Source organism: Phyllostomus hastatus, unplaced genomic scaffold (assembly GCF_019186645.2).
Source record: "Phyllostomus hastatus isolate PE091 unplaced genomic scaffold, TTU_PhHast_1.1 phas_contig_58, whole genome shotgun sequence".
Lineage (NCBI taxonomy): Eukaryota > Metazoa > Chordata > Mammalia > Chiroptera > Phyllostomidae > Phyllostomus > Phyllostomus hastatus.
In genome coordinates, this window is record NW_025333916.1 from 15,453,409 (window position 1) to 15,463,856 (window position 10,448).

The window sequence follows — 10,448 nt, forward strand, 5'->3', positions numbered from 1 at the left end:
CTCAGTTGAATGAGAAGGGTCCTAGGAGGAAGTCTTACAGCTCTTTTACCCCAACTCAAAATAGACCCTCAGACTTCCTTGTTTTCTATGGTTCCTTACTTCCCCCTAATGAGTACTGTATTTTACCTGAATTATTATGCAAAATGAGCCCAATAAAAGCAGGTATGGGCGGTAAATTGGCGCGCTCCCCACTAGAGGGGGTGGCCATTGCGTCCCTACTTCTCCACAGAAACTAGTCTGTCTCTGTGCATGTTTTTTCTCGTGTATCGACGAGCCATCCGCAGCGTTCCGTGATCACTGCTGGCCGGTGACCCACGCATCAGTTTCCCCAGGGAAAGACTCATCCATTACACTCTGGATGTGCTGACCTCTGCAATTTCCTCAAATGTGGGAGACTTGACTGCATAATTTGTGGTAGTGGGGGACTGCATTCACATTCTCCCCCCAAAAATAAAAATATACATTTTAGCAGATCATTTTGGAGTCCCTTTGCATGCATATGTTTATCAATATGTCAAGAATAAGTGTTTTTTCAGGCAAATCTGTTAGCCTTTATTTCTAGGCATGTTTGATGTGTAGATCAGAAGAATGCACAAACATAATTAATTATATTTTTACCAAGTCCTCAGACACTGTCCCCTCTAATATTTTTGGAGAAGAAATGATAAAATGTTTAGGAAGTTCAAAACCCATGTGTAACAAACAGTGCTTAATAGATTCAAAACAAAAACAGGAGAAACTTCTGGTGACATTTTGTAGTTAAGTCCTGGCCTCCATTTGCTTCACTTATTAGTTGATTGATTAAACACATATTTATTGAGTGCCTATTTTCAGCACTGTTTTATGTGCTGCAAATATATAATTCTCCTTTGCTTCATGAAGTTTTCATTATAGTAGGAGAGACAGGGAATGAATAAGTAAAATATACCTTCTATTAAACAACAATAACAACTAAAGACAATAATCACAGGGAAAGGTGATAAGAAATGTGTGTGAGGGAGTAATTATGGATAGGATGACCAGCAGAGGATTTGGTGCTAGAACAAATATATGTAAAGAATTGAGGAGATGGAAGATGGCAGCTTTACTCTAGGCAGCGTTTTTCTCGGCTTCTGTGAAGAGGGGGGAAACTCATGGATCGGTGGAGAAACAGAGCAAGTGGGCTAGGTTACCGAATCACTTTTGAAAGCAGGATATCAAAAATTATTGCACTCACTGGAAAACCAGACGGTAAGGAGACTGCTACAGAACAAAAGGGGCCCAGGGATCAGCGCGGGGTCTAGGGGTGTGCAGACCCCAGGCCCGCCCGGTGCTCCAGGGTCTGCCCCAGGGCTCCCGGGAGAGGGAAGTCACTGCTCCCTCCCCTGAATATGGGGGGTGAGCAACTCCAGGGGAGAACGTGTTGCTAGAAGGAACAGATTGGCCAGTTGAACTGGGAAAAAATCGCCCAGGGACTATGAACACCCGCCCAGAGACCTGGGAGAAGTGAGGGCCTCTAGCCGACAGGACCAGGGGCAGTCTGGAAGAGCGCCCACACCCCTAGCCCGGTGGAAGTGCAGATCGGTGGAGAGTACAGAGACGGGCCGTGCTCGGCTCGCGCCCCATAGGGAGGCCTGAATCGCGCGCTGCAATCCCGGGAGGGACGTGGCCCTGGGTGCGTTCCTACAGTAGTGGCTCAGAAATTTCCAGCCAGCCCAACCGGGGGAACTGTGAAAGGCACTGACAACTGGTTGGAGTGCGGTTCGGTGGGGAACACAGAGCTGGAAACAGCTTGGCTCGCGCACTGTCGGGAAGACTGACTCTCGCGCGCTTTGAACCCGGAAGGGTTGCGGCGAGGTGCTTAGGGCTATCCTAGACCCCAATCTCAAAAGTTTGGGGGAAGAGCATGCCCTTTTATGATCCCCAGGGAGGGCGCAGTGAATCCCAAAACGTCACGGGTGCCTCCTGAGATCATAGAGCTGGAACCCTGAAGGACCCCGGAGTTCAGAAGAATGTGGAAGTGAGATCCAGAGAGCCCAGGGTACCTGACAGACTTGCTGAGATCTGGATGGGAGAGAGAGAAGCATTTCAAAGGCCCCTCAGCCAGCTGAAGCCAGCAAGATCAGAAAAACTGGACTGGCCAGTTAGAAACCAACAAGAGGTTTTTTGTTTTTTTTGCTTTTTTTTTCTTTTGGTTGTTTTTTTTTTTTTTTTTGGTTTTGTTTGGTTTTGTTTGGTTTCGTTTGGTTTCTCTGGCTGTTGTTGGTTGATTGATTTTATCTTGTGTTTTATGTGACATTTTATATTTCAATTCTTATTATTTTTGTCTCGCAATCCCTTGTTTCCCTTCCATTCATCCTAATATTATTCTTTCCACTCCAAATCTATCTCTCCTGCACTATATCTTCTGCTTTCCTTTCCTTTTTTTTAATCTTGCAAGTTACTGTAAATTTTTATTATCTTTTTCTCACTTTTCCAACATTTTTTATTTTAATAATATTTTGGTATTCTCTTTCTTTCTGTATAATCTTCTTTGCTTGGCTGGTTATACTGTCATTTGATAGGTTCCCCCTGGTATCTCAGTCACAAGGTGTTGATAAGTTACTATCCTTCATCTGTGTTCCATTAATATACCTCTCAAGGTTCTATACTCTTTATTCTTGTTATCTAGACCTCATCGATTCTGCCACAAGGCTGTCACTTTACTATTACTGCTAGTAAGACCTAGTCTATACAATTGTAAATGCTTCTCAATACCCCTACCTGATCTCAGCCCACTTTGCAATTTTCTGAACTATACTATTGTGTGGGTTGTCTCTATTCTTTTACTCACTACTCCTATATACTACTCTTTAGTCCAACCCTACCTTAGAAGCTGACTTCCCACAGCCTCACAGCTTTCTAGATCCAACTAACAATCCTCTCATCCCCAATAAGAGTCTTACCTTCTTTCCATCCTTTCTGAAACATAGATAGTGGGGTGCAGGATCACGGTTAACACTATAAGGAGCCAAAGGATAACCCATGTCTTCTCTATTGGCTGCTAAAGTAAATATCATAGTATACTGTCTAGCTGTTTTAAACCATTTTGCCTTACTCCTCCAACTGATCACAAAAAAAGAGTAGGGGGAAGCTGTGAACACCAGGATACCGAAGGAGATTGCACCACTGAATCTCACAAATATTCTACCACAGAAGTTCACACCATAATTACAGGGACTCAGAACAGATCAAATTAACAAACAAGAAGAAAAAAGAAGAAATCCATGAACAATGAGAAAACAAAGAAACAACCCTCAATTGAAGGGAAACAAGGAAGCCTCAGGAAAAATGCTAAATGAAATAGAGGCAACGCAACTATCAGATAGTGAGTTCAAAACAATGATTACCAGGAAGTTCAATGAACTCACAATGAGCTTTCAGAAATTAGAGGGAAACCACATCAATCTCACTGCAAACTATATAAACATGAAAAAGGAAATAGAAACTCTCAACAAAGGTCAAGAGGAAATGAAGAATACAATTTCTGAACTGAAGAACGCAGTAAAAGGAATGAAAATCAGGATTGATGAAGCAGAAGATCGGATTAGTGAGCTGGAGGACAAAGTAGAAAACAGCATCCAGAAAAAGCAAGAAAAGGAAAAGAGTCTCAGAAAGAATGAAGAGGGATTAAGAGAAATGCAAGACAATATGACACGTAATAATATCCGTATAATAGGGATACCAGAAGGAGAAGGAGAAGAGCAAGGGATCGAAAACCTAGTTGAACAAGTAATGAAGGAGAACTTCCCCTAATTTGATGAGAGAAAAAGTCACACAAATCCAGGAAACACAGAGAGTCCCAATCAAGAGGAACCCAAAGAGACCCACCCCAAGGCACATCATAATTAAAATGACAAAATTTCGACACAAAGAGAGAATCTTAAATGCAGCAAGGGAGAAAAATGAAGTAACATACAAGAGAGCCCCAGTAAGGCTAACAGCTGACTTCTCAATGGAAACACTACAAGCCAGAAGAGAATGGCAAGAAATACTCCAGGTAATGAGAACCAGAGGGCTGCAACCAAGGCTACTATACCCAGCAAGGCTCTCGATCAAGATAGAAGGCCAAATAAGAAACTTCCCAGACAAAAGAAGTCTAAAAGAATACACCTCGACCAAACCAGCTCTGCAAGAGATTCTAAAAGGACTGCTTTAAGGAAGAGAGAAGAAAGAGAGAGAGAGAGAGGAACACACGTACATAAAAGACAATGAATAAGTACCTATCAATAATAACCTTAAACGTAAATGGATTAAATGCTCCAATCAAAAGACATAGAATAGCTGATTGGATAAGAAAAAATGACCCACATATCTGCTGTCTACAAGAGACCCACCTCAGGATAAAAAGACCTACACAGGCTGAAAGTGAAGGGCTGGAAACAAATCTTCCAAGCAAATGGACAGGAAAAAAAAAAGCCGGGGTAGCAATACTCATATCAGACAAAATAGACTTCCAAAAAAGGTCCATAAAGAGAGACCCAGAAGGTCACTTCATAATACTCAAGGGAAGAATCCATCAAGAAGACATAAATATTGTAAATATATATGCACCCAACATGGGAGCACCGAAATACATAAAGAAAATCTTAGAGGACTTCAGGAAAGATATGGACAGCAACACAATTATAGTGGGAGATTTTAACACCCCACTATCAAAAATGGACAGATCTTCTAAACAAAATATCAACAAAGATATTGTGGCATTGAACAATACCCTTGATGAAATGGGACTTTACTGATATATACAGAGCCCTCCATCCAAAAAGAAGCTAAATATACATTCTTTTCAAATGTACACGGAACATTCTCAAAGATAGACCACATGATAGGACACAAAACAAGCCTCAAGAATTTCAATAAATTTGAAATCATACCAAGCATTTTCTCAGACCACAAGGGACTGAAGCTAGAAATCAACCCCAAAGGAAAAAAAAAGCAAAAACACTCAAAATCATGGAGATTAAATAGCATGCTATTAAACAATGAATGGGTCAAGAATGACATTAGGGAAGAAATCAAAAGGTTTCTGGAAACAAATGAAAACAAACTCACAACAACCCAAAACTTATGGGACACAGCCAAGGTAGTCCCGAGAGGGAAGTTCACAGCGATACAGGCCCACCTAAAAAGGTTAGAAACATTCCAAACAAACAACCTAACCATACGTCTACAAGAACTCAAGGAACAACAACAAAGGCAGCCCAGAGCAAGCAGAAGGAAAGGAAATAACCAAGATCAGAACAGAATTAAATGACATAGAGACTAAAAGCACAATTCTAAGGAGCAATGAATCCAAGAGCTGGTTCTTTGAAAAGATAAACAAAATTGACAAGCCCTTAACCAGACTCATCAAGAAAAAAAAGAGAGAAGACCCAAATAAACACAATCAGAAATGAAAGAGGAGAGATTACAACAGATACCACAGAAATACAAAGGATTGTAAGAAATTACTACAAAGAACTGTATGCCAAGAAATTTGAAAACCTAGGTGAAATGGACAACTTTCTAGAAAAAATATAATCTTTCAAAACTCAATGAAAAAAAGCAGAAAGCCTGAACAGACCAATAACAACAAAAGAAATTGAAGCAGTAATCAAAAAAACTCCCAACACACAAAAGCCCAGGACCAGATGGTTTCACAGGAGAATTCTACAAAGCATTTAAGGAAGAGCTAACCCCTATCCTCCACAGACTATTCCAAAAAATCCAAAAAGATGGGAGTCTCCCAAACTCTTTTTATGAGGCCAACATCATTCTAATTCCAAAACCAAATAAAGACATAACAAAGAAAGAAAACTTCAGGCCAATATCACTGATGAACATTGACGCGAAAATCCTCAACAAAATACTGGCAAACTGCATCCAACAATACATTAAAAAGATCATACACCATGACCAAGTGGGATTCATTCCAGGGATGCAAGGATGGTTCAATATTCACAAGTCAGTAAATGTAATACATCACATAAACAAAAGCAAAGACAAAAACCACATGATCATATCAATTGATGCAGAAAAAGCATTTGATAAGGTCCAGCACCCATTCATGATAAAAACACTCGGCAAAGTGGGAATAGAGGGAGCATTCCTCAACATAATAAAGGCCATATATGAGAGACCTTCAGCCAACATCATACTCAATGGCCAAAAATTAAAATCTTTTCCACTAAGATCAGGAACAAGACAAGGCTGTCCACTTTCACCACTTCTATTCAATATAGTACTGGAAGTTTTAGCCACAGCAATCAGACAAGAAAAAAGAAATAAAAGGCATTCAAATCGGAAAGGAGGAAACAAAACTGTCACTGTTTGCAGATGACATGATAGTATACATAGAAAATCCTATAGACTCTACCAAAAAACTGCTTGACCTAATAAATGAATTTGGCAAAACAGCGGGATACAAAGTCAATATCCAGAAATCAAAGGCATTTCTGTACACCAACAATGAAACAGCAGAAACAGAGATCAAGGAAAAAATCCCATTTGAAATAGCAAAAAGAAAAATAAAATATCTAGGAATAAACCTAACCAAAGAGGTAAAAAGACCTGTATTCAGAAAACTACACAACACTGAAGAAAGAAATCAAGGAAGACACAAACAAATGGAAACATATACCGTGTTCATGGATTGGAAGAATTAATATCATCAAAATGTCCATACTACCCAAAGCAATTTACACATTCAATGCAATTCCTATTAAAGTACCAATGGCATATTTCACAGACATAGAACAAACACTTCAAAAATTTCATATGGAATTATAAATGACCCCGAATAGCTGCTGCAATTTTTGGGAAAGAAGAGTAAAGTAGGAGGGATCACAATACCCTGACACTAAACTATACTACAAGGCCACTGTAATCAAAACAGCCTGGTACTGGCATAAAAACAGGCACATAGACCAATGGAACAGAACAGAGAGCCCAGAAATAAAGCCCCAAGTCTCTATGGTCAATTAATATTTGACAAAGGAGGCAGCAACATTAAAATGGAATAAAAATAACCTCTTCAACAAATGGTGTTGGGAGAACTGGACAGCCACGTGCAAAAAAAAATGAAACTTGAGCACCAACTTACACCATATACAAAAATAAATTCAAGGTGGATAAAAGACTTAAATATAAAATGTGACACCATTAAAGTCCTAGAGGAGAACGTAGGTAGGAAAATCTCAGATATTTCATGAAGAAACTTTTTTACTGAAATGTCTCCTAGAGCAAGGGACATAAAGGAAAGAATAAACAAATGGGACCTCATCAAAATAAAAAGCTTTTTCACAGCTAAAGAAAACAGTAGCAAAATAAAAAAGAGAACCAACTGTATGGGAAAACATATTTGCCAATGATACCTCAGACAAGGGTTTAATCTCCAAAATATATAAAGAACTTACAAGACTGCACTCTAAGAAGACAAGGAATCCAATAAAAAAGTGGGCAAAGGACTTGAACAGACACTTCTCCAAGGAGGACATACAGAAAATCCAAAGACACATGAAACGATGTTCAATATCGCTAGCTATCAGAGAGATGCAAATTAAAACCACAATGAGATACCACTTCACACCAGACAGAATTGCCATCATAAACAAAGCAACAAACAAGGGTTGGAGAGGTTGTGGAGAAAAGAGGACCCTAGTGCACTGCTGGTGGGACTGCAGACTGGTACAACCACTATGGAAAACAGTATGGAACTTCCTCAGAAAACTAAAAATGGATCTGCCTTTTTGACCCTGCAATTCCACTGCTGGGACTCTACCCTAAGAATACTAAAACACCAATTCAAAAGAACCTATGCATCCCAATGTTCATAGCAGCACAATTTACAATAGCTAGATGCTGGAAGCAACCAAGATGCCCACTAGTAAATGAATGGGTCAAAAAACTATGGTACATTTACACAATGGAATTCTATGCAGCAGAAAGAAAGAAGGAGCTCCTACCCTTTGCAACAGCGTGGATGGAGCTGGAAAACATTATGCTTAGCGAAACAAGCCAGGCAGTGAAAGACAAACACCATATGATCTCACCTTTAACAGGAACCTAAATAACAAAACAAAGAAACAAGCAAAATATAACCAAAGACACTGAAATAGAGGACAGGCTGATGGTGACCGGAGGGGAGAGAAGAGGGAATTTAAGGGGACAGTGGGAAGGGTTCACAGGAACAAACTTAAAGGACACATGGTCATAGACTAAGGGGCAGGTGGTAATGGGAAGGAAGTGGGGAGGGTGGGGGGGGGGACTGGATTGGGAGTAAAAAGGAGAAAACTGTATTTGAACAATGATTAAAATAAAAAAAATAAAGAATTGAAAGAAGGGAGCAGGGGAGACTCCTATTGCCTTACTCACCATTGCACCACACTATTTAACATAATGGCTAGCACAAATTGGTGCTAGATAATCTTTTTGAATAAATGAACAAATATATAACAGTTGATTTTCTGCAAAGGCCTTTACAATACTAACCATATCAGAATTTTATTTTATTTATTTTATTTTTATTGTTTTACTATTTAAGCGATCTTTATTATTTTTTTAAATGTTGTTCAATTACAGTAGTCCTCATTTTCCTCATTACTCTCCCCACCCAACCCACTCCACCTCCCACAGTCAATCCTGCTCCAACCCCGTTGTCTTTCTCCGTGGGTCCTTTGTACATGCTCCTTGATGACTCTTCCCTTTTTTGGCCCATTATCGCCTTCCTTCCTCCCCTCTGGTTACTGTCAGTTTGTTCTTTATTTCCATGTCTCTGCTTATATCTTGCTCGCTTGTTTATTTTGTTGATTAGGTTCCACTTATAGGTGAGATTGTATGGTATTTGTCTTTCACTGCCTGGCCTATTTCACTTAGCATAATGCTCTCCAGTTCCATCCATGCTGTTGAAAATAATAGGAGCTCCTTTCTCTCTGCTGTGTAGAATTCCATTGTGTAAATGTACCATAGTTTTTTGATCCACTCATTTACTGACAGGCACTTAGGTCTCTTCTAGCACCCTCTTGTAAATTGTGCTGCTATGAACATTGGAGTGCATATGTTCTTTTGGATTGGTGTTTCAGGGCTCTTAGGATACAATCCCAGCAATGGAATTGCTGGGTCAAAAAGCTGTTCCATTTTTAGTTTTCTGAGGAAATTCCATACTGTTTTCCACAGTGGCTGCATCAGTCTGCATTCCCACCAACAGTGCATTAGATTTCCCTTTTCTCCACAGCCTCACCAGCACTTGTTGTTTGTTGATTTGTTTATGATGGCCACTCTGACTGGTATGAAGTGGTATCTGATTATGGTTTTAATTTGCATCTCTCTGCTGGCTGGTGATGTTGAGCACTCTTTCATATCTCTCTGGGCCCTCTGTATGTCCTGCTTGGAGAAGTGTCTGTTCAGGTTCTTTGTCCATTTTTTAATTGGATTGTTTGTCTTCCTGGAGTGGAGTTGCATGGTTCCTTTATATATTTTAGAGATCAAACCCTTGTCCAACATATCATTGGCAAATATATTTTCCCGTAGAGTTGGTTCCCCTTTCATTTTGCTGTTTTCTTTAGCTGTGGAGAAGATGATGCTATATCAGAATTTTTAAAAGCATTTCCTATAGCACATATTCATCTGGCTTTGATTTTTCACTTGTACCTACTAATGACTAGCCATGAAGGTTCAGAACAGGCCTCCCCAAAATGTGCTACTTTGGCATGTGAAGTATTTTGAGCTGAAGGCAACTGAGACCTTGCCGGCTCAAGAGAAACTTTCACCCCTCCCTGAAAGAATTTAAGTTTGGAGCCTTGTCCATCATAAGTGTTATCAGCAGAAATAATTTTTTGTGAACTATCTATAGGGCTGGGCAAATATTTAATTACTGAACATCTGCTTTTCTTATCAATCTATCGATGACCCTCCTCTCTTCTGAAGCCTCAAGTACCTAAAGTCATCCTAGTTCAGAAGGCCATACATACCTCATTTTACCTTTCTGTTTCTGGACCTCTCAGACATGTCAGGTTTCTCTGTCATGTCTGTGGAGTTTCCATATGTGTATGTATGTAATTAAACTGAGTTATTTTTTCTTGTTAATGTCTCAAGTCAACTTAATTATTAAACTAGCTGAAAGAAACTAGAGGGGGAGAAAAAATTTCTTTGCCCATAGAAGCAATGATTCTCTGGTCACTCCAGCTGCTGTTGGAATGCTCCATGTTGTTTCCCCTTATCTTAAAGACGGTTAGAAAAAGGCCGCTTTATAAGTTGTCAAGAGTATGTGTTAGCTGGGGGTGAGAGAAGCGAGTTATCAGGGAGCATGATTAAATATTTGTGCTTTTATTTCTTTTGAGATTTTGTAGTTTATTTTGTAGTGATTTGAGTCAGGTTTGAGGGAGGTTTCAAGAAGAAGCAGGGGAGGGAAGGATGAGACAGGTTCTATTGACATTACACGTCAAATAGAA

General features: G+C 39.7%; 1 pseudogene; it reads left to right on the forward strand.

Annotated features, from left to right (window-relative positions):
* The first annotated feature begins 294 nt into the window (after positions 1-294).
* On the forward strand, positions 295-446 carry LOC123825046 (annotated as a pseudogene).
* The last annotated feature ends 10,002 nt before the right edge of the window (positions 447-10,448 follow it).